Source organism: Athalia rosae, chromosome 1, assembly GCF_917208135.1.
Source record: "Athalia rosae chromosome 1, iyAthRosa1.1, whole genome shotgun sequence".
In the NCBI taxonomy this organism is placed as follows: domain Eukaryota; kingdom Metazoa; phylum Arthropoda; class Insecta; order Hymenoptera; family Athaliidae; genus Athalia; species Athalia rosae.
In genome coordinates, this window is record NC_064026.1 from 29,430,402 (window position 1) to 29,454,232 (window position 23,831).

At 46.6% G+C, this 23,831-nt stretch overlaps 1 protein-coding gene across 1 annotated transcript in view; it reads right to left on the reverse strand.

The window, feature by feature from the left end:
• LOC105683762 (syndecan) overlaps positions 1-23,831 on the reverse strand; it is a 47,725-nt gene that overhangs the window by 6,209 nt on the left and 17,685 nt on the right. The window lies entirely within an intron of this gene.

The window sequence follows — 23,831 nt, forward strand, 5'->3', positions numbered from 1 at the left end:
CGGGCGTAAGGGAAAAAGGGTTTGACTAGAATTTGGAAAGAAGATCAATGCCCTCTCTCCATCTTCGATCGCCGGCATCTCCAAACCTTGAGATGTCTGCACCGTAACAAAAGGTGGGTCAAGAAAATCGAATCCCTTATACCAAGGTAACGTCATTTTTCAACGTACAAACTCAACATCGCCAAGTAGAGGCGAGCACTAACCGTGGCCGCCAAGGGTTCACGAGAGGTCAAGTGGTCTGTATGCTTTGATCGCTCTAGACGCGCCATTCTAGATCTGCGTCGTCGTAACCACATTCGACACGCGTTCGGTGCTGCTACTGTTTCTACCGCAGTCGCAGTCCACCCAAATTCGACCAAAATCCGACTCGGTTTCGGAAAAGTTTCAAGCGAGTTGAATTCTCGCGTACGCATTTCGACTTGTTAGATTATTGCAACGGAATATCCGAGGTCCCCCGATTTTATCTTGAGCTTCTCGAGTCGTTGTACAGCGTAGAAGATGAGAAAATTAGTTTTTCGTCTGTTATTTGAGAATCAGATTTTCAGAATCTGTCGTTTCATCATATTCGGTTTCCGACAGACCCCAACCGTGAACGCCTCGACGAAATCCGTGCGCGAAAATGAATTTGAACGGAAGCGATTCGGAGATAAAAATATATACGAAGTTCGATAATTGATTTATTTATCGGGATTGTACGTCAACTGGATGAAACCGCGAAGCGATCATGATTTAATTCGGGTTGCCGCTGGGGTGGCGACTCCACGGTGTCTGCCTGCTGGATGTGATATCAGTTTTATTCACTTCCCATAAGCGACTCACTTGCGCCGCGACATAACACGATATTTTTAGGGCGTAGTGATGTATGCCTCCCTTTCACCTTTCCACCCTTCCTTTTCTCTCCTTCAATTCTCTCCACCTTCGCTCTCCTTGTTCTCTTCTCATCCCTTAGCTGCGATCCTTTCCAAGGTACGCTCCTCTGGTAATTCAATTTATACCGCAGTCGTATCGCCCCGCGTCGAGCCAAGGAGTCATGAACCTCCGAAATAAATGGTAGGCGGGCCCTGCCTCGAGTGTTGTGAGGGAGGACGAAGAGATCGATTTTCTCGCACAAAGAGAAAACACTCGAGCACCACGTGGCCTGCGGAGCTGGAAATTTTCTTAAACGTCTCCACAGATTCCGGAGCTGCAGAATTTACAATCATTGGATGCAGAAATAAGGAAGACGTAAAGAAACCGAAGGAAAAGTTTAGTCTAGGTGATATGTATAAACTTATCGCTGAAAATTAATTTTTTCATCATTTCCAGCTCAGAGCAAACATCATCGGAATAACATTACCAATGTATTTCTCCTTCACAGCGTTTTAATTGAAATATTTTACACACGCCTGATTACATCTGCTGATGGTGGACAGCAGATGGATGAATAAGATGAAGCTATATTTGTGCATAGAAATATTATTTTTTGAATCAAATTTTCCAATACCGCAAAGTATCGAGGTTCTTTTTTATTGGGTTCACTTTTATGGGACACGCCCCAAATGGCGCCTTTTCGCTTCTGCATTTTCAACCCCAGATTGTAGTTTCATTTGATTTTATTATCAAGAAAAGGCAGAGTTAGATGATGACCTCCGTAAAAAAATGTCAATCTCGCGCGGAAAGTTGTTTTTGTAGATACATTGAGGGTTTTTTTTTTTTATGAGAAAAATTAAAATCTTTAATTATCTGAAACGAAAGTATAGCAATACACCGTATATGGAAAACGTGAAATTACTTGAAAAATTCTTTACAGATCTCATCCTATGTCTGTTCGACGGACAATAAGGCACGTAACTTTCCGAATATGTCTATACGTATAGTGAGAATCCTCCCTTGTTGTTTGAGCGTTTCGCAATTTACATGAAAGCCTTACAGTATTCCGATCACAGGAATTGATCGAGAATCTTTTATCAAATTCACTCCAACGGTATATATTCGTCCTTTCCGACATCAAGTCGAACTAGGTATATGCATTTACACGTAGATAAGCGTAGATATAGCTTAGGTATATAGCACAGTTGCTCGGCAATGCATTTCTCCAGGGACAGAAGCGTCGATCCAACCCCGTCTTATTACCTACGTCGATGTACGGATGATCAGACGAGGGGATCGGTTTCTTCTATATATCGTTCTATGCAACCCTTATTTGTATATAAGCTAATAGTCACGTGTCTCTGGTAGGTCGGCCATTTTATTTATGTAGAAAAAAATTGCAGAGAGGAAAAGGCGTACTCAAAAAATGTACAGTACCAGAGTACAACGATAATTTTTTGAGCAATGGGGGACCTCAATTTCTGCAGGATATTTTCTTACCGTAGATCCAAAGAATTGATCATCGTCGACTTGTTGGAAAAGACAATTGTAAGAGCGTGAATTTTCTTACAAAAATCGAATCGATTCGTCTAACGTAATGCGAATGATTTGCTTCGAATAACAATGGGAATATCGTGATACCGAATTCCCCAGTATACCTATATGGCGTCAATATTGAAAGAAAATAAGCCCGCCAGCTTTTATGTCAAGACCAGGAATCGTTTCACGGTATACATAATACATAGAGTACAATGTGAAATGAGAAAAAAATGCAAAGTACAGATGAAATCGGAGCGAGGGGATGATTCATCCCCGTTGACAGGCGCATTTCGGTCCTGGGATTTCAACGTACATATAGTCAAGAAATATGCGTGGAATTTTCAAGAAATAAGCAATAATTGCGCACCGTGTACCACCGATATCCAGATATAGCGACAAGCTGTCTGTGAAAAGAAAGCGACGAAAAAGTGCGATGTGAGCAGGCGATCGAAATGCCCACCCTCAGTTCGAAGCAGATGGAATCAAAAATCTACAATTGCTAAATGCATGAGATGAGCCATTATCTGGATGTCAAAACAACCGAACCGATCAGGCAGTAGGAAGAAAAGAAACTCGAAGTCGAACGAAGATTGAAATTCTATTAGAGAATATTCGTGCAATATTTGAACCTCGGGAGTTGCGGTGTTCCATTCGAAATCCCGAGATTTGGTGCGGTAGGAAAGAAACGTCGACGTGTACCCGTCGAAACAACTTTGACGTTGTCATCGCGGGGCGGTACGACTTATTCCCAGGTGTGCCGATAGGAAATGGTGACTATTACGTGCAGGAGAAACTAAATCTACTTACAACGTTAGCTAAGATGCTTTTGTGGGCGACCTAGTGCCTTGGTGCCGAAGGAGGGAGGATTTGGATGGTTTACGTCTAACGTAGGTTTCAGCCAGGTGGTGACTGCGACGCCGTAGTACGAAGAAATGCCGTTAGGTGGCGTGCTTGCAGCTTGCGACCCTCGCCCGACCCCCAGCCATCCAGTCAACTTCACTGGCGTAGGAGCCGGGGGATATTTTACTCCCGCGCTTTTGGCGATATTCGGAATTAGATTTTGAAGCGAGATCTCGTTTTTGAGACGAGTCATTTAGAGGGTGGGGAATGTTCTGAATATTCTGAAATGAATTCGAATCAATCTAAACTTACCGAGTATTAGGGAGATTTGTTTTTGGGTTGCCGATTAAATTTTTGTTGTTTTACTGCCAGAGGTCAGCTAAATTGATTGCCTGTTCATAGTATGAATTACTAAATTATAGCTAGTCCGGTTCACCTTAATTTTACTCAATTTAGCTGAGGAAAAACCGTTGAAATTACATTTTACATGACGTGGAATTTAATTTCATCGCGTGCAACCCGTAGGGTGATGAAAATATTGAAATTCAAACCGGTCGGTCGCGCTATTCGGTATTTGAATAAGGAAGGATTTTTCATATCGGATTTGAAGCAAGGATTTATATGCCTTACGTACTCAAACGCTCATGAATATATTTTTCATACTACTGCTTTCAGCTTTGCAAGTTTTATGATCCCAATGGAAATCCTTGGGACTGATGTAAGCCTAACGTGATTTGTGGAACTGTAAAATTTGATTTGTACAAATAAAATTCTTACCGTGTAGATAAACCTGTACAGATATGAAAAATTCAAATTCACAGAAAATGTTTTCGACTACTATAGTCGACTACCGTACGTTTTTCTTGTAACTCTACAATCAAGATGCCCAGGGCGAAACGGTGACCAGTCGATCGGTTCAATCAGGTCGGAAATCTTTCTGCAACCCTATAGTTGGTTTTTTGAAAGCAGGCCAATTCCGCAGACCAAAAGCTGGGGATAGAACATAGAAAGAATCTTCGATGTTTTCAGGGGGCTTTTTTCTTCCCTCTTTTCTTATTCCGATTATAGATTATGATAGTTCTTTTTAAATGACCGGGAATTATGTATTGGAACTAAGTGATCGTGAGATTTATGATTATTTCTGGAAAATTCCCTACCGAGTAGGTTTCACAATCAGCAAAACAGAATAGCCGCCAGACCGCAATCGCAGGTGGTTACGGCCTGGTCATGACGTCTCATGGTCTCTCGGTGATACATCGTTTGCGGTCTTCGACCAAATAATAGCGCGGTTGTGGTTCCCTTGCCAAGTGTAGCAAGAAATTCTCCCCTGCGCGGGGCGGCTCCAAGCCACGCTTTTCTTTCTTGTATTTTCTTTACTCCCTGGAAATTTGAATCATCGCGTCACTGACCGATGTACTAAATCTGATCCACTTGTCCGAGTGATTATCATTTTCATGAAAATACGACCCGGATTCGAATTTTCACCGGGCTTGTGACCCATCGTCACAATTCAGTGAAATTTCATTCGAACTTAGATCATAGTTCGTAGTGCATCTATTGTCGGCTGCGAATACCGAACGGTGCGTGCGGAACGTCAGAGCTTGCAGGGAATTGGTCGATAGAGAAGCTGTTTAAAATACCATCTGCATTTGCAGAAATTAGTTATATAATTCACCGTAGTTTAAACATACACTGCCGACATCGCAGAGTTATTATTTTACCATTTCAAGATGCAGTGGAGTTCTGTTGATGCATACTCAATTCGAGAACGATGAAGAAAAAAAATTGGAAATTCCGCTGCGGGAGTTTAGCCCGGCGTACCGGTAATTAAATTTTGACGTATAGAAATTACTATCGGAGAATTTATTAGAAATTCCTTGGTGAAATTCATGTGCTCGGAAATCTAATCGATGAGCGGTCGTTTGTATCCCCTCAACGTCTTCTTTTTTTTTTCGCCATTTACTCGACCCCTAATTGAAAACAATTAGCCTTATTCGGGGAGCGTTTCATAGCGGGCGATTGTTGCCGTCGATCATCGACCCGATTAGAAAATTCAACGATGAAGTCTTCCAATTTCGATATTCCCTAGGAGATTCATCCGAGGAGATTCTCACAGAGCCCGTCAACTGTCTCGATCGTCGGCGTAGTCTTTGATACTAAATTAGACAGTCAATGTAATTAGAAACACAAGGGAGCGAGTAACCCGCGGTTAGAATCGCGGCTCAACTTAACCTTACCTGACCCGATCTGACCTAACTCAACTCGTAGCAAGCCAACTAAACTGATTTCGTTAGCTTCTAAACTCTCAACGGTGAAGCAATGTTGCTGCCTACGACACAACCGGGACAAGTAATACTTTGGTATATCGCTGCTTCGTTTGGCTCTCGTACGAAATTTCGTTAGCTGATCCCATTAGCTGCGTGTCACGATCGGCCGTTCTCCGAATGTAAACCTATGAGCATCGGCGAGCTGAATCGATTAACTGTCGTTTATTCGTCTTTTCCACGATTCTTTTCCCCTCAGAAACTGAGATTGTTCTCATCGCTGAACCCACCGATCATCGAATCATCCGCTGATCCTCTTTTTCATCCAGTAGACTCTCCTATAGAAATTCGAGAGAAATGAAAAATTGTGGAATTCGAGCTGGTATCTAGGATTCGAATTGACATGGAACACTCCGCACCCTATGGTCTCAGTTGAATATACGGCATCATTTCTCGCGGCTGCATGTCTATGGCGGTAGGAGAAAACGAGAAAAAGAAGTAAATAAATGTAGGAAAAAGAAATGGAAAAAGAAATGAAAGTGGTGTACACAAACGAAGAGGCCAAGTGCTGTAGCACGCCTAGGGGAATAGCAGCTACTCCACTCTCCTCGGATTCCAGAGACCCTCGAGAGCTGAGGGGTTGCATAAATATGCGTGGGGTTGTTGAGCTTAGCGGGGGCTTCTGCTGCAGCTTTTCGTTGAAAGATCTGATTTTTAATTGAGCCTCTTCTCCTTTATACTTTCGTAGTCTGCAGGCGCGCGCGGACGTCTGCTCCTCGCCATCGGGGGATGCGATATCACAACCCTACTTGTATTATGTAACATTCTCAACGGGGGGCCGCTCCAACGAACGACCGACTACGTTTCTACTTGTGACGGTGGGCAACAACGCGAGATACTATACGGAAAGGGTTTAGGGTGCAGTTTTTTCCATCTCTTCAACTTCACCCTCGACTTTCCCTCCCAAAAAAGGGAACTTAAAAATGTTAAAACGTCGAGTTTCCATCAGATCTTCATGCTTCGAGCGCCGGCGGCCATTTTTTCTTGTTTTTTTCTTTTTCTCTGCCTGCAGAGTAGGAGGAATACTCTTTCGAACATGTAATTCCAACCGCGACTAATTTGTCGAAGATCCTTCGTCTGAAGCGTCTCTCGCCAACGGAAGCCTGGGCAGGTTGAGTCGAGGTACATTGACGTATGCATGTCCACGTATACAAGTTAGGTAGATAGACGTATGTACGTATAAGAAAGCTCGCTAATGCTGCTCGCAAGGTTGACTGGTGAACTGACGGACATGGACGTTAGGTGGAAAAACGAGGTTATCGATTTTTCCCGAAGGTTGAAAGTAAAATGTCAGAAGGTACGGTGTAGAAACTTGCTGAAACAATGGAAGACTGAGTGAAAATTCGTCGATGGCTCAGCCGGCTATAATTCGAGTCACACTGCACGCGATTGCAATGCCCACCCCCGCGGGGATCGAATAGACCCTATGGGGCACGGATCTGGATGGATCGCTATCAATTATTCTTAATTGCACGTTATCCGGCCGAGTGCGTGCGAAAAGAAAAGTCTGCCGCAAATATATATCTGACGACGTCCCTCTCTCTCCGGCCCTTCGCATGTGACGGATCTGGGCACGCTTAGTGTCATTTATTATACGGTGGTTTCTGAAGAAAGTTTTCGGAAAAAACGAAGCCAAATAACGAGCGTTTTGAAAACCCTATTATTCGTTGGCCCGTACGACGGGTAAGCCTCTCTTGGCGATGACGATGACGTTAAACGTGTTTAAACTTTTATGCGGCAACTTTATAACGTGTCTCTCGAGGGGCGAAGTGTTGAACAGAACGTTGCAAGCGGCAGATTGTGACGAGAACTTTGTGAGTATGTACGTACATACGTTTAAGCGACGGCTGCGATGATTTTCCATGGATCGCAGGTATTATAATGCTGTAAAAGTTGCGACACGCGGCGTCGATAGCAGACCGTAAAAAGCTGTTCCGGGGTTCTTACCCAACTTTGCTCGGTGTCCAGACGAACTGGAAAGAGGCAAACTACGTATCTTTGCCGAGTGATTTGTTGTGAAAACGATAAAACGAAGAGAAAATTACCGAGTAGAAGCTCGTTCGTTCGACGAGATGTGCGGTGACCTGACGTATATTCTTCTTCTGTTTTTTTTTTTTTTTTTTGCTTTCCACTCTTCATTCTATTCCCAGACCAAACCATTACGTAGGGTAGGTATAACGGTTTGATTATTTATACAGATATACATATCGCGCGAGTCTGATATCGATCCTAATTTACACGACTGTCTGTGTAAACGAACCGTCCGTCAATTCTGAAAAGTTAAAAGCGCAGCTGTGAAAAAGCGCGAATAAGAGGTGAAAAAGAAATAGGGTCGCGAGATAGACAAGGTGAACGAAAAATAAAACGAACGACGTGGCAGCGGCAGCGGCAGCGGTGCTAAAAATTGGTTCCTTTCAAACGGTCGTCTATAGTTTTTGTATCGTACGGTCGGTGTGACCGTGTGCGCGCTACCTACAGCTGCGGTTGCGGTTCTCCCGGGATAAGGTTGGTTTTCAAGTTTTCAATAAAGCTAATAAGTTCCACGCTGTGCAAAGCTTGCAAGTATTCGAAGGGGTCACTTGGCCTTAATAAGCTTGCGATCGTTCGATCTGAAGCCCCGTCGCTCGTCCCCTTTTGCTTCGTCTCTATATAACTGCATCTATTGCACTTATCCTTTTGTGCAACGAGCCTTTTTTCCTATCGTCCGCAGCGTCCCGAGCGCAGAGCTTTTTACCACCTTCGAAACGGAGAGAGGAGCAGGTGGCTTGTATCGCACCGTTTGCAACGATGTATATATATAAATTTTTTTTTACTCCATTCCCTGCAATCGATTACTTGGATTTCGAAGAACCGAAGGTTTTTAACTGAAGAGCCGTTATCTCTCGCCGGCTTCGCTGTACGAACGATCGGAAAATGTTGACAGTGTCGAATTATGCAAACGATTTAATTGCAACCGGTGTCGAGCGCACGTGAGAATTTCTCATCACCTGTCCTCCGATTTCAGTTGATTTTTCTCATCGCAACTAGCGAACAAATTTTTTTCGTAGCAAAGGAAAATTCAAACTCGAGCACGGATTCTCGAACCAGTGTACAGATAAATATCCAGAGTGGCCGCAGAGAAAAGCGAAAAAATGTTCAAAATTTCGAAGAACGACGAATCGAATTTTGAATCCGGAATAGCAAAACAGTCGGCAGTACGATCGGGATATTCGCGAAACGAGGAGTAAGTGAGAATGCGACTTGCAAAAATTTCTTCTCAATAATCCCCGAGAGGCGATCTTTCATTTCCTACCACATCAGCTAATCCCGTTTTCAATTCTCGATGGCATTTCGCATCGGCATCCCTATAGGAATTTTTACCTATAAATTCCTCGAGTCTACGCCGCTGCTGCGGGAGGTTAGCTGCTTCGTCCCCCGCGTCCCTCCTCACGTTCCAATTCGGCCCTCTTCGGCTTCCGGAGGTGGGAATAATGGGAATAGGGGTTGTGAATCAATACAAGGGCAACCAACCCTCCAGTTATCCCCACCAGTATCACCCCACAGTCGTCTCCGCTTTACCAACCAAAGCGCATGTGAAATACACAACGAGCACACAGCCATCACATACGTATATTACATGTGCGTGTTATTCATACCTATCCGCAATTGCGTGTGTACATGACGGGAGAAACGCTCCTTAGCTCGAGAATGAAAAAAGCGGGCTGAAAAATGTAAAATTACTTTTTACGGAAAACCTGACGAAAGTAGATAGGTATTGATGCATACTATAGCCGCGGTTCGGCTCACGGCTACGATCTAGATTGCATTTTCTTTTTATAGTTTTCTTCGCTCTAACTTACAATTAGATCTATTGCACTGGCGTGTCATGGAACGAGGTAAGTTTTAGCGCTTAAATAAATTAGTTGTCCGTATGCATCGCGGTTATTACTGCAGTGCGGGAAATTTACAGGGCGCACCGGGGTTATTGTCTTCGGGGCTCGGAAGTGGAAGGATGTGATCCGAAAAACGGCTTTCCTCCGAACGAGCCCTCTTTTCGTAATTTCGCGCGCGTTGAAATAAATAATTTCCAAAGCGTTCAACGGATCGACGAAAGTTGGCGTTATTCGGTCCGGCCTAATCGCGCCGTCGGACCGCCCCGCAGGGATCCCAGGGCGTAACGTTAACAAAGCGAACGGGAGTCTAGTCCATTAATCCGGCCGTATCACCACCCGCTCGATAAGACCGAAACTTGGCCGCAGAAAGATATCTTCGCCCCTCGCCCCGCCCCCCGAAATCCAAACCGCGTCAACGCCAGAAGTCGTCCTTCCTGTTTCCTAATCGGGGGGAATTTTTTTCAAAGAGGCCTTTCAAAAGTCGCGTTTCGAAATTCGTGTTCTCTGGTCCGAACATTGGGATGCAGAGGACAAGATTTCCATCGTCACAGTCGACGTACCCTCGCGTGGGTCACGGGGTTAGAATTCGACGCAGCGACCGATAGCGCGAAATTGAAGCGTCGTCACGTGTACCGGGGGAGGGGAGGGTAAATATGGTCTTCGTCGGGTGTAAGGGATGATTATTGCTCGGTGGACTTTGAAGGGAGATTCGCGGAGGATAACTCGGGAGTTTGGGAGGCGTATAACTGCGAAGCCGATCTCCGTTTTGCTTTGGTACCAACCATCTCCTGAATAAGGGATATCGAGAAGGGCTCGAATTCGTCGGTGAAACGGAGCGAAGGTTGCGAAATTACATTCAGTCTGATTAATTGGTCGCCCATGACCGTCCGGTTCGCCTTCGCCCTTACGAAACGCGCGTTACATGTTATACACCTACGAGTTTCAACATGGCGACGTATTATATGTATACATACATATAAGTTATACAGTCGCGGAGCATAACGTAGGCTGGTGGAACAAACGATTCGATTACATTATGGAACGGCAGCGTATTCCGATTGGTTCATTATACTCGTGGGATTTGAGGAATTCATCCGGCAGCGGCAAGTTCTATTTAGCGAGGAATCAGCTACCCCAATTAAGCTCAATTTATATCGTCCTAGCCAAGCCTCGTTCCGAGACTCCGTTCTCGCTGCAGCGGATACCCACCCCCGTATGGGATACCGCGGTACGGCGGACCGTGACGCGATCAACTTATGAAATATGGCGCAAAGATACTGGCGCCGTTTCGCCCCCCTCCGGCCACATAACCCCCTACCCTCGGGGATTCGACGTTTATTCCCCTAGGACCCGCGGGTATAACGTATAACGCGCGACAATCGACGCGTCATATATACGTACGTATGTACGTACTCGAGAGAGGGACGAACGATGATAATAACGGGGGACGTGGAAGCGGAGTTTCTTCTTCTTTTTTTTTTTTTTTTTTCCCAGCCTCCGACAATGCCGCACGTATCGTGTACCGCGCGTATACGACACTGCGGGGAACGCTTCTCGCAGTTACAGTAATCCCTCCGTACTCGTATAGTTATTCCGTGGGAAGTGACGGGGAGTCTTACATTCGAACGACCGAGCACAGGGCAACCGAAAAAGTGTTTTTTCTTTTTTTTCTTCTAATCATCAATCTTCGGGGGGAAGATTGGAAAATGTTAGAGATGGACGAGCGCGCATGAATACGAGGGTGGGTTGTCTTCGGCTCGCGTCTCGCGTATGACACGTGGATAATCGATTCGCGGCGCAAGTTGGGTGTGTAGCGTAGCTCGCGGAAATAAGGCAAGTTTATAATATTATACACCGATCCAGGTCAACGAAGTAGCGCACAGCGTCCTCACCTCTTCTATCGGTCCGCTTCAATTCATTCTCAAAGCGTTATAATCCGGGGGGGGGGGGGGGGGGGGGGGGGGAGGCGGAAAATGGCAGGGCTTCGGTGGAAAGAACGGGATAATCTTTGAAATTCATCCGGGCAAATCGGTTGGAAATAGAAAAATTTTCCGAGTCGATATATCCGGATGACGGGGCGTTGTAGGTATATCGCGTCGTCCGGTTTTCGCCCAATTATCGCGCGCGACCCGTCCGCACAACTCCGTTGCGGTAATTTCAAAGCCTTCGGGGACGTCGTAAGTCCGAAGGCAAATGTAAAAAGCATTGAAGATTCCGCGCGGCCGCGCAACGAGCGAGTTTTACAGGAGTCTCTGGAAAAGGCCGGGGGGAGGGTTTATGCGGAGAACCGCGAGCGCGATGAAACATAAAGGAAAGAATCCAATTAAAAGTTCCGCTAAGTCTGGGCGAGGGCGTGCCTCGTTCGCGACGCGCGCTTTCTTTATAGTATTTTGAAGAAACAACTCCACCGCTCGCTGGCTCGACTCTCGCGAACCAAACACGACGCCGATTGAAAGGATTGCTGAAGGGCGAACTCTTCGCGATTACTTCATTTGTTTTTTTCTTCCACGCGGTGCAGTCGAAAGAGGGAAGAAGAACGATCTCATCACCGCTCCGGCCAACGCCCCCTGCACCGAGCGCTACTGGTTCGAAATAACGAAGGCTCAGCGAGGGGCGAAGAGTCGGAAAGGCGCGGTGAAAAAAAAAAATACGCTAAACCGTCTCGGGGATAAGAAATTTCAACTTTGCCATTCGAAGACCGCGGCGTCCGGATGGCGAGGGTGTTTCCGATTCGGAATGACCGTCCCCCGAGCGTTTTTGCCATGGTTTCGCGACATCTGGAGGAAGCCTCGAGTCCATCGGCGTTCGCTCAAAATACGGAAGGATCGATCGGAAAAGGGGATCGCGTATGTAAACGCGTATCGAGGGATCCCGGCGTTTTTTTTTTTTTTTATTTCCGTCCCCCTTTTACTACAGCGGTGCGAAAGGTCGACTTTATATCACTTCGCCGATAACTTCGGTAAGACTCGTAAATTTTGGGGACTCTTCCGTATTTCGTTGTTGGCTTCCGCGGCGGAACGAGAGAGAAGCGGCAAAAGATCGTTCCGCTCGAAAGAACGGATCTGGACGAAACGAAGTTGGAGAAATCCGGAAGCACAATACCCGCGCGGTACACGCCGTTTGTTTTCCCGCTATCGGAAAACGCGGGAGAGAAAATTTATCGGTCGGTCGTCATGAATAGAAATTCACGGGGACGCCGTGGGGCTCTGCCCTCCTCGAAGGTGGAGGCGACCGACGGATTTAATGAGCCCTCCGCTGGATCCCGACCTTCAAGCGATACTCCGGACTCGCCGAGTCACCGCGGACGTGTAACCGGCACTCCCCCGCGATCTGCGAACCGTTTTTTTTTTGGTTTTCCGTAGACGGCAAGAAACAACCGTTATTTTTTTTTTTTCTACATCGTACAACAATTCGAACAAACCGGTGTACCCCGATCACCCGAAACGTGCAACAGGTTACACGAAAACGGGTAATTTCAGGTAACTCTGAACGAAAAGGTGGTCGATAACGGGACGGTCGACAGGTCTTGCGCGCTCCTTTCAACGACGACGAGAGAAAAGATGAAAAACATAAAGGGGGGGGGGGGGAAAAATGGAAAGCGACTACGGAATTTTTTTAGCTTCGTTGAATTTTTTCTCCGTCTCGATGACGCGACTGCTGCACTTCGGAGTTGCGGCGGTTCGCGTTGACCGTCCGTCCGTCCTTCGATCGTTTACGGTATGCCGCGTATCCGTAGATGGCAGCGGACAGTGCCGCGAGGAGTCGAGGTTCTGCATTTGGGTCAGTCGGATCCGATTAAATTCCTAACATGTCATAACACCGACTGGTTTATTATACTCGTACGGCGTAGCGTCGACGTTCCACGTGGTTAGAAATGCAAATACCGTGCACAATTACGTTTCGAATAAAGGGGTGGTCTAAAAAAAAAAAACGTGTGTATCGCCGGCAGGCCGGAATGCCTTCGGAGGCTATTTTTGTGGCAGGGAAACCCTCCGCTCCGTCGAACCGTTTCCGATCAATTACTTTTAGAAAATTCGCAAATTCTCCGAACGGACATACCCTCGAGAACGTCATCGTCGGGTTGGGGTAGGTTAAATTTTCGCATCGGAACGCGAACATTGCCTCCAATTTTCAGTCTTTCGGTCGACGTAATTCTTCCAACCTGCAGAAACATCGAAGGAGTTTTACTCGCGTCGAAGACGCACACGACTCGATGTACTCGCGCAACGAACCTTGTCAACGTGAAATTTCACGTCTCGGGCAGCCTTCCGATGGAGATGAGCGTGACTCACGCGATGACGATGTCGAGAAGAAAAATAGAACTGCACACTCGCGCTTTCGGTCGACAGATGCCCGTCCTATTTGTCGGCACGCGTGCCTTCGAGTAGTCCAAGTACGGTCGACTCCCTTCCGAACCTTCCGATGATTTTTTCTCGCTCCCCCGAGTCTCTTATTTAATTTTTTTTTTTCTGCGCGCTCGAAGTCACCGCTGGCTTACAGGTTTCAAGAATTTGTTGTTCCGTTATATCCCTTTGTATAAGACGTCACGTCAAGGTTACATTTTCATGAAATTTTCGATTCAAAGAGCTCCGAGGGTTTTGCGGTACGACATTACCCTCTTCGCTGCTTTTCAACAAGGTATATCAGCTCGCCTAGCACCTCGAACTGAATATTTATAACGCGTTTTGAAGAGCAGCGAATTGTTTTTACTCGCTTCTTTTTTCCCCCGGATCTTTTTTTTTTTTTTTTGTTTCTTTATTCGGCTCAAGTTCGCCGAGGGCTTCACTTTTCATTCGGACAATCGATTCGAAGATTCTTCACTGCCGTGCTTACCTCAGTCCCATGTTAAATCGGACGACGACAGATCTTCCTGACATTTCATTAAGCGGGCATTGAAGAATTCAACTTCGGTACGAGGTATCGTTAGCCATTTGTTAAAAAAAATTCATCAATCATCTCAGTTTCGAAGTAGCGAGATATTTTCGGTAGAAGAGTACGACGCACGTGTTGAATTACCTTTGCAGGTGTACGAGTAATAAAATTTCCTACAAGCGATCGCGCGATACAGAAGATCTTCGTTTACCGGATAAGGGATAAGCACTTTTCATGAAATATTTAACTCCGAGCGAATGAATATTGCAACACACTTTGAAGTTTCACTTCGCCACGTTGTACACGCTGTACGCAGGGGTAGGTACTTCATACCCCGACACTCTCCAAGGGTAACGGAGTGATTGTAAATTCGAAGCGAAAGTTTGCGCTCCGCGAGGGGCGCGGTATTTCCTCTTTTTTCTTTTTTTTTCCTCTTTAACTTATTCTATTTTAGTTTCAATACCGTTATTACCCCGTCATCGTTATTTTATCTAAGTTCGCGCGATCGAACCCGCCCCGCCCGACACGTGAGCCCACTCGACGTCGACGGCTTTGAGTAAAAATTGGATGAGATCGGGCACAAGGTGCGAAGGTTAAGAGCAGTTGCCCCCCACCCCCTCGCCCCGTTAAGTCCTTCATGAATAGGGGCGTCAGATTTTCCGCCGGAGGCGAATGACGAAGGATCGATTCTCGTCATCCCCGAAGCCAAAATCCGACTGGGATAACTACGGGGTAAATTCCGCCATCGGATATCCTCGCCTTTCTCATTCTAAATAAGATTCTCCGTACGACGAACTTCTAACAAAAAATCTGAAATCAAGTTCGGCCACAGCGAGCCATCAAAATCAAAAAATTCATCGAGTAAGTAAAGCAAATCGGAAGTGAGGCGGTTCTGTCGTCACCTGAAAATAACACAATTCGCAATTCGAAAATGTTTGAAGTCGGGATACGAGGATACGTTCGACATGCATGTACGTACCATAGATATATTGAACGTACGTACATCTCGCAAGTGACTGCGTAACACGGTGTGCCCGTGTTGTATACCGACAATTGTTGGACGCCAAGCGCGACATCTGACTCTATCGGATTCAATGTGCTGCACGCCGGACGTCCGCCGCGGATCTGATTCCTCACGTGCCGATTTCTGTACATACAATGCCATATGCACAATCGTCGTCACCCGACGCACGCACGCATCGCGCGTCGCATTTTTCACGCCACGTAATCGCGTCGGAATACACGCACAGCTGCACAAACTGCGATCGTTTATAGACCCGATACGCGAGGAAAATTATACGCAGCTAATCGACTCGCTCGACTTCGTTTTGATTTCGAGAAATCGAGCTCCGCGTTCATCAGCTTCGACTCGCGTCGACGGTGTGGATTGAAAAAATGGACCGCGTATAGAAAGCCGAAAATTCCGATAGAAATTTCGTAATTCGATACAGGGTCATCCTCCGTACGACGACGACGACAAAGACGACGCATCGAGTCATAGCTGAAACCGCGGCCTCGTTAGCGGTGCCAAACGTCCTTTTGGCGAGGCGCGATATAATCTGGTGCAACGTGCAGCTGGCGAGCATGGCGCGTCGATGCAGTCCAATTAATATGCGTTAAGTATCCTCGCGGTGGACGCATACGTGTACGTAAGCGCGTACATCGCGACACCTAATTGATTTGTATAGAGAGACATCGTTGACAACGTTATCCCACCTGTACACAGGTGTACGGCCGGTGTCTATAATTCGGACGTCTGACGATCGAATTTGCGACACGGTATTTACTCCTTCTCGAATCTTGCGCGTATAGCCGAAAATGGGCGTGGGCCTGTCAGGATCGAAGCGACGTCTCGTCTGTTTGTATATCATTTTCTTCTATAGTTTTGCGAAAATTGGAGGATAGCGTGACGCGAACGAGCCAGCTAGCCAGCCTCAGCGAAGGTGAACGTAAAACGGTGGGGCCGAGGGAATCCGTACCGTCTATATAGCGGTCATCCAATTTGTCATAATGGATTAGAACAGAGCGAAAGGTGGGCTACGCGTGCGCTATCCGATTACGAGCTTTCGTATCATCTGCATTAACCTTCTCGGTTTGACCGTGAAAGAAATTAAGATCGATTGAAAAATAAGAGTCGCCGACGTACCGAGGCCGAGCCGACTCGAAGCGAAAGATGTCGGATTGAGTTGATTTCATTGACTGCGGCAAAAAAAAAAAATTTTTTAAATTTCACTCAGTTTTATTTCGGAAACTCGCTTCACTCCTACGTCCTACGTCGTGAAAATCGTGAGCGTTGACTCGTTGCGCGGCGAATGAATATCTAGTTTGTTACAAGACAAGCCGTAACGGTCAATAAAGTAAAATTAAGTTACGCCCAGATTTGATTCTCCACGGGGGCAAAGGGTCGCAACATTTAACGTCGTCGAGATCATTCTCTCGCGTCCTCTGTTGCGTCATGAATCACGAGTTATTGTGCACCGCGTCCACCTCCTCCTCCTCCTCCTCCTATTCGTGTATAATGCGAGATAATGAAGGCGAGCGAACGCAACAGTTGTCCGATATAAATTCAATCGCGAGACGCAAACCGAACGACTTTCATCGTCCGGCAGTGGATGGACTTCTACCGAAATTTTATGGCGCGATAAATAATCGTCATTACGTTTCGTCAATTATCGCTACGTGTAGCGGAAGACGAACCGATTTTCGCAGAGACGACGTTCGATATTTCCGGAGTTTCGCGCGCGTGTATTCGGAAACGGCGAAGGTATATTTTTGCGAGAGATGAAAACTGAAAAGGAACTCCGCGCCTGACCGCGCTTCGTCGGCTCGCCTCGACTTTTGAAAGGATACCGCGCTTTTGCGACGGCAATTCCCAATTTTTGTGGATTCTCTTTCGTCCGTGCGTCGTCGGCCCTTGTCGCGGAAGACGGTAGGTACAAACGAAGAGATACGTGTATGCAGTAAGTGGAATTTTCGTCGAGCCCGTTGTAACGATATTAGTATCGACGCGGCGGGTTATTCAAATATTTACCTCGGCGCTCGCGCACCCTTTCTCTCCCTTTTGTTCCGTTCGCCCTCGAAGCGCCCGCACGGTCCGACGCCGGCAACAGCCCTTATCGAGCTGTTGACAGAAGAACCGCCGCGACTACATCTTACGGCAATTTTTACCGATAATATTGACGCAATTTCAACGTGACGAAAAGTACTCGTAGCTCGCAGTAGTCCACGGAATTCACCGAACGGATTATCAAACGTTCGAAAATTTCGCCCCTTGAAAACCCCCTCTACTCGTCGATATATTTTTTCGTCTCACCCGCGGCGCGTTCGCGAGCCCGGAAAAAATGTTCCGTGCGCTCGTCGTAACGTTGGCTCTCGATCGTCGCGCGTTGTACGTTAAAACCGGAAGTGACCGAGGCGGACAGCGTCGGAGGAAAGGGAGAGGCAGGGCGACGAGTAGCGATCTCTAAATTTGGGTCAGTGGCGTGTCTAGTTGGGGGGGAACTGTTCACCGAAATAGCAACGGGGTACGTAATGTAAACGTGCTCGCGATGCGTAAACTGCGAGGGAAAGGGGGCGACGAACCTTTGTGAATACATCGATGCTCGCGTTATACGGCGGACGACCGTGGCGAGACAAAAAAACTAGGCGAGAGTCGCGTGAATCGCGTTACGTCATCCTTGTAGCGAAATTTGGGCCCGGCTTCGCTTGATACTCGCTCCGCTACGGTGCGCGGTCAGTTTTCATTTCGATTCCAGTTTCGGTTCTCGATGGCAGGGTGGGTATATATTTGGAGATATCGCCGCTGGCGTTACGCGCGGAGTAATCAAAGCCGCGATGAAAACGACCCGCTGGTTATACCTGTGCGTGCAACCGGTGCACGCCCGATTCCCTTCCTAACTGAAATCGGAGTCTATGCACGGTTTGCACCTCAGAAGTCGAGCGCGAACGCGGAGTCATACGAAGAACGGAACAACAAGTTTCGTACGCTCTTCTTGGTGCTCCGATGTTGCGGGGTTTGGAATTTTCGAGCAGGCGGGACGTTCTCTGCTCTCCGAAAATTTTTTTTGGATTGGAAATCGTTCGAAAAATATGTTCAATTCCCTCGGAACGTCGTCTGAATTCAAATCATTCGCTAGGGTAGCAAAATCTGCACGGACGTGATTTTCGCGGATTCGGGTACGAGAGACTGTTTGGGAAAGCCTGAAATGAGTGAAAAAAAAAAAAAAGAAGCTATCCAAACGTGGACTCGTCGAGGTGCGCTTTTGTCCCAGTTAGTTTTTGACTGTGAAACAGCTGCGAGCTGACACGGCAAAGTATGTACAGGTTCAAGTAGTTTGCATATTCTGCTCATCTTCCTTGACCCAATTACCATCTAATCACCGTACTCTACTTCGTCGCACAGAATCCCAGGAATTTACAGATGAAGAGGATCGTCTAACGACCTTCCTCAAAGTACACCCACCCACCCTCCACTGCCCTAAAAAGCTACCGGATCTTGACCGACTGTAAAAAAAAAAACTTTTCAATAATTCGGGACCATCGAGATGAAACTCATCGATTCAGATCGGATCAATGGTCTTGAAAAAGCGGGCATTTCGTTCAATTTCTGAGAACAAGGGATTCAACGACGGTACTTTGAAGAAGACTAAAAAAATGTCGACAAACAAATAGGTAATAAGGTAGAAACTAGAGAATTCACCATCCCACGTGATTTGAAGAACATGGCTTTACTCGACTACCGATATCTCGAGTCAAGACCGCGAAGTCCGTAGGAATTGTAGATATCTTACCTGAAACAGAAAAGAAGTAACCTTATTGAGCTAAATTTCTCATCGAATCGAGCAACGAATGGGGAAATAAATAATTAAATCCCACCACCGTTGTGTACGAAATTTTTAAAGAGCGTAATTGGGTTGAAAAATTATTCGCAAGTGGGTACGGTAATCCTACGTGAGCGCGTAGGTGTAGGTGAATAAATAAAAACGGAAGGAATGAAAAAAGGGAAATTGGCGAGCAAACAAACGAACGAAAAAAAGCGTCCCACGTATTTCGTTGGTCGAAACGTGTGCTTTCTCTCCGCGAGCTGATGGCCGACGCGAACGGGGTGGAGGTAAAAATGTCGTTCTTGGGGCGCGAGAGCGATTTGAAATATCGCCGCGAATCGCAACCGACTCGGTACAACGTGCCCGGATGCGACGTACGTCTATTTTTTTCACCTCCGATCCCCGGAGGCGGATCTCTTCGGCGCCACCCTCGCGGATCGTTCGTCGAAGATAACAACGCGTAACTTATAGGCGAACATAATTCGCTGTGAAAAATATCGGCTTGAAAAAAATTTTTTTTCCAAGCCTCGGAAAAAAAAAAATGGAGTGCCCAAAATTAATGGGTTTCGTGTTCCGAACTTTCACCCGTCAGCCGAACAACAATCGCCGAAGACGCATCGTTTCCAATAAAGTATCTAGTATTTAACGAGTTCAGTCAACCCACGCACATTCGACGAAATACTTTGCGGCTTCGTATAGGAGGAGGCTGTAAAACCCGCGCCTCGTAAAAATATGTTACACGCGCTGACAAAAGCCTGGAGCAAAACAAATTCGTTCGGATAAAAAAAAAAAAAAGCGAGGAAAAATACACGCCGCGGTACAATGGCACTTTTTTCGAATAATGGAACCACATTTCCAAAATCGGTGTAATTTTTTTTTTTTTTTTTCAAAACCCGTCAACGGGCATCTAATTTTTTTTGAGAAATGGCTCTCGCGCGTGCGCATTGATTCCGAGGTATCGTCGAATCGGAGGAGGGGATCTTGGGATTTTCGGGGATCCGAGATCGGTTTTTCGCCGGGGTACGGGATAATAAAACGATCGAGAGGCTCTCGGAATCGTATAATAATTCGTATTCGATTTGGTTTCATAAATTCGAAACTGCCGTTTTTGTCGCCTCGCGATTTTTCGTCTCTGAATCGTAGAAATAAAAATTCTCTAGCCTTTTGCGACGCGCTTAAAAATCAGTCATTATACCGATCCGTGTCGTCCTCCGGTATACGGTAGCCGGCGGGAACACCGAGTGACGGAATATAGTCCGTTACAATTTTGTGGTATCGTCTTTGACGTCGCGTTGAATTGAAAAATTCCCAACGGTTCTGTACGTGCCGGCCTTTGAAGTTTTTTCTCCTTCCTTTTTCTTCCTATCTCCTCATTTTCCTCTCCTTTACCCGTGTAAGCTTCTTCCGTCCCGCTCTCGCCGCGGTTACAATAGAACCGGAAATTACTACGACATCGCATTTAACCTGGCGAAATTTTGCAGATTTTATCCTTTCAGAAGTGCGCGGGCGGGAACCCCAAATAATCAGCGAACAAAGCCGCTCACGAACTATCCACCCTTTTCCTCTCTGTACGCTCCGTGAAGATTAATTCACAAGTAGCTCGAAAACTCGGAATATGCGAAAAATGGACGAAGCTCGAAAGGATATAAATAGAAATTTGCAGTGACCAATTGGGGAGGTCGTCTGAAAAATCTATGTGAAATATCGGAAGCGAAGCAAAGAATAGAAATGGATTTTCGATATCAATTTTAGCCACACCATATATTCCACCGATCGATCAACGAATGAATTTGGAACGGGGATTTGAAAATTGAAGACGCGGATTAATTCTCCGCAGCGGTTCCTCGTGATAATTTCGGGGGTGGTGGAAGATCAGCAGTCGCTGGGAGCCTCGCGAGTATAAGGTCATGCATGCAGGTGGATGTAACAGTGTAAGCTATAGAGTCCGGGGGCTATCGGTAGAGAAAATCAGGAATAAACACGAAGTCACGTAGTAGTTGGTTCTAGCGGTGCTGCCATTGCTGGTTTCAATCAATAAGGAAATGGAGTAGAGTTCGAGGGGGTGGGTGGGTAGGTGAAAAACGGCCCTCCGTGACAGCGGAGCGCCACGACGCCCGCATGTGTCCATATTCTGCCATTGTGCAGGGGGTACCGACCGAATGTTCAAGGCTATATACTATAACTGACCGGAAGTGACAAACTGCAACTATAACGGAATCGAGAAAACCATTTTACGGAGGAGCGACACGAAAACGTTCCCGCATCACGTATCCCCGGGTATAACACCCCTATCTATATATAGGAAATGGCGCCCATCTTTCATTAATCTCGTTACGGCGAGGTGTACCCGTGACATGCTACAGGGTGCTCGAACAGTCGCGAACGACTTTGATTCTACGCTCGAATTGTAGAAGGAAAAAAAAAAGAAAGAAAGAAAAAAAAACAAATACTCCGCGAACCGCAGTTTCTATTACCGGCTAAATGACCGCGAGATTCGTTCGAAGAAAACTAATTTCCTGTCGTCCCGTATACGAACACACCGGGTCAGATTCGGCAGCGCGCTTCTCGCGCTGCAGAGAGAGAGAGAGAAGAAACAAAGTTGGTGTACAAAAAAAAAAAAAAAAAAAAGAAGACAAGCGTCAATTTTGAAGTTAAAAAGAAGAAACGTTCGGCGAAAAGCTGCGTCGGCGGAGGGTCGTGCGGAATGAGATCATATCGGGCGTTTGCAGAATATAGTTAAGCGGAGAACTGCCGCTGCAGAAGCCAGACGACGACATTTAGGGCAAGCAACATGGCCGACAAAATACCATTAACTTAATTAAAGTAACAATTCCGAGTGAATACAAAGGCTAAAACTTATTTCAAAGAGATGAACGGCAGACGGCTAAACCGACGGCGTTGTTTTAGGACCTAACACTTGTACGTATACTATACCTTCGCTGGATTATTGTACGAAATTATCTTTTATTTTCATATTCGGGCAATTACGAATTCTGTCGTCAACTTTCGTTGCCAGCTTCGAATTCGAGAAACAAGATCGTAGGAAACGTAAAAATGGAAGCTCTTCACGTTCCGTCGACAAATCAAACGAATAAACGAAACAAAGATAATCCGATGGCCAAAGAGAGGTACGGAGTAGACGCGCCATGGATACATCGGAGAAACTTTCTGTCGCATGAATAGAATGGAGGGTGAGTTCGAGTTGTTTGAAATAATTTGGAGGCTGCAGGACGTCATGTGACACGGAAAAAGCGAATTTTTGCCACTTATTGTTAGTCGCCTCGCGTTCCTCGGCTAACTCCGGTGTGGATTTGAATCGTAGGCTGGTTTTCGTCGGGACGGACGAACTCTCTACTTTACGTGGGCGGTGCGAAGCTAAACCGCTCTCGCGGTGGCGAGAAACGCAGGCCGCTGTGGTTCTCTGGAAGAAATTCGACCAGTGAAATGTGGTTTCATTACGTTCGAAACCAAGCGACATTCGATACCGACGATTCGCGATCTTATCCGTTTCGACGTCACACGGATTTCAAAGAAACCCGTCGATCGGCTGAAATCCCCCACGATTTTTCAAATCCTAATCAACGACCGGATTTGATTCGTTGAAACGAGAGCGTACATACATCGTCGCACGAGGTGCTTCTCTCGTCGAACGATCGGCACAAATCGCTAATCACCCCCTCACCCGCATCTCAACACGCGTTATACGGATATTCATCCTATAGGTTTCTAATTCTCGATGAAAGACACCAATCGACGCGTCCGACGGACGACCTTTCGATATCCCGAGTGACCGAGTGTCGTTCGAGGGATGAAAAAAAAAGTTCGTCGACGTGTCGAGTCGAGGGATCGATTATTATTCTTCCCTGCGAAGGTAGCGAAAATCGATCGAATTTTCTACGTTAACGCGGTGCCCCCAACAACCTAGGAACGGAGGTCGGTGACCTTATCGCGCGGAGAGACGCGACAGCAGATATCAAAAGGGTGCAGTATTCGAAGATCGTGTTCGCTGTTCCGGACCGGCGAATAACGTAAAATCATTAGCTCTTCGCTTTACCGAGAACACGTCTGTATACGATCACCCGCACTGCATCTACCTATCGTAGAACCGACTTTGTCTGCACCGTTACCAACGGTATAATAATAGCGTAGTCGGAACACGGAGCACCGTACAACAATATTACGATCGTGTTACACTTGTATACCGATTGAAAACGCGACGCGTTCCGTTCCTTCGAAAGACGTTCGAAAACACGAATCGTGGGACAGGTGGATGGATCGACAAACTTTTCCAACGAGCGTCGGACGACTGTGAACCGATCGCGAATGTCGTTCGCGAACAGCGCAAGTTGAAATTGGCCCGAACATCATCCGGTAGAGCAGCGGCATGAGTTTCTCGAAACTTCATTTCAACAATTGAACTGGATCGATTAGAAGTGGCCGAGGTACCCGGGTGGTACACGGTGTTTGGTTTGCGATTAATCGAGTTGCCCGACCGGATAATCGTCGAAGTTCGTCCGCCACCGCGGTCTATATTCTTCGAGAACATCCCCCCACCCCCCTCCCCCGTACGAACGTACGTAGTTATACCTCAGGTGAAAACGGACCTTGCTCGCGAACGAGGGGAGCCGATAAACGCGGTCCAATACGTATCACCTGCGAAGCTTTGCAGAAGACGCCCGCCGCGGAGGACAGGTCGACTGGCGCCTGTCTGC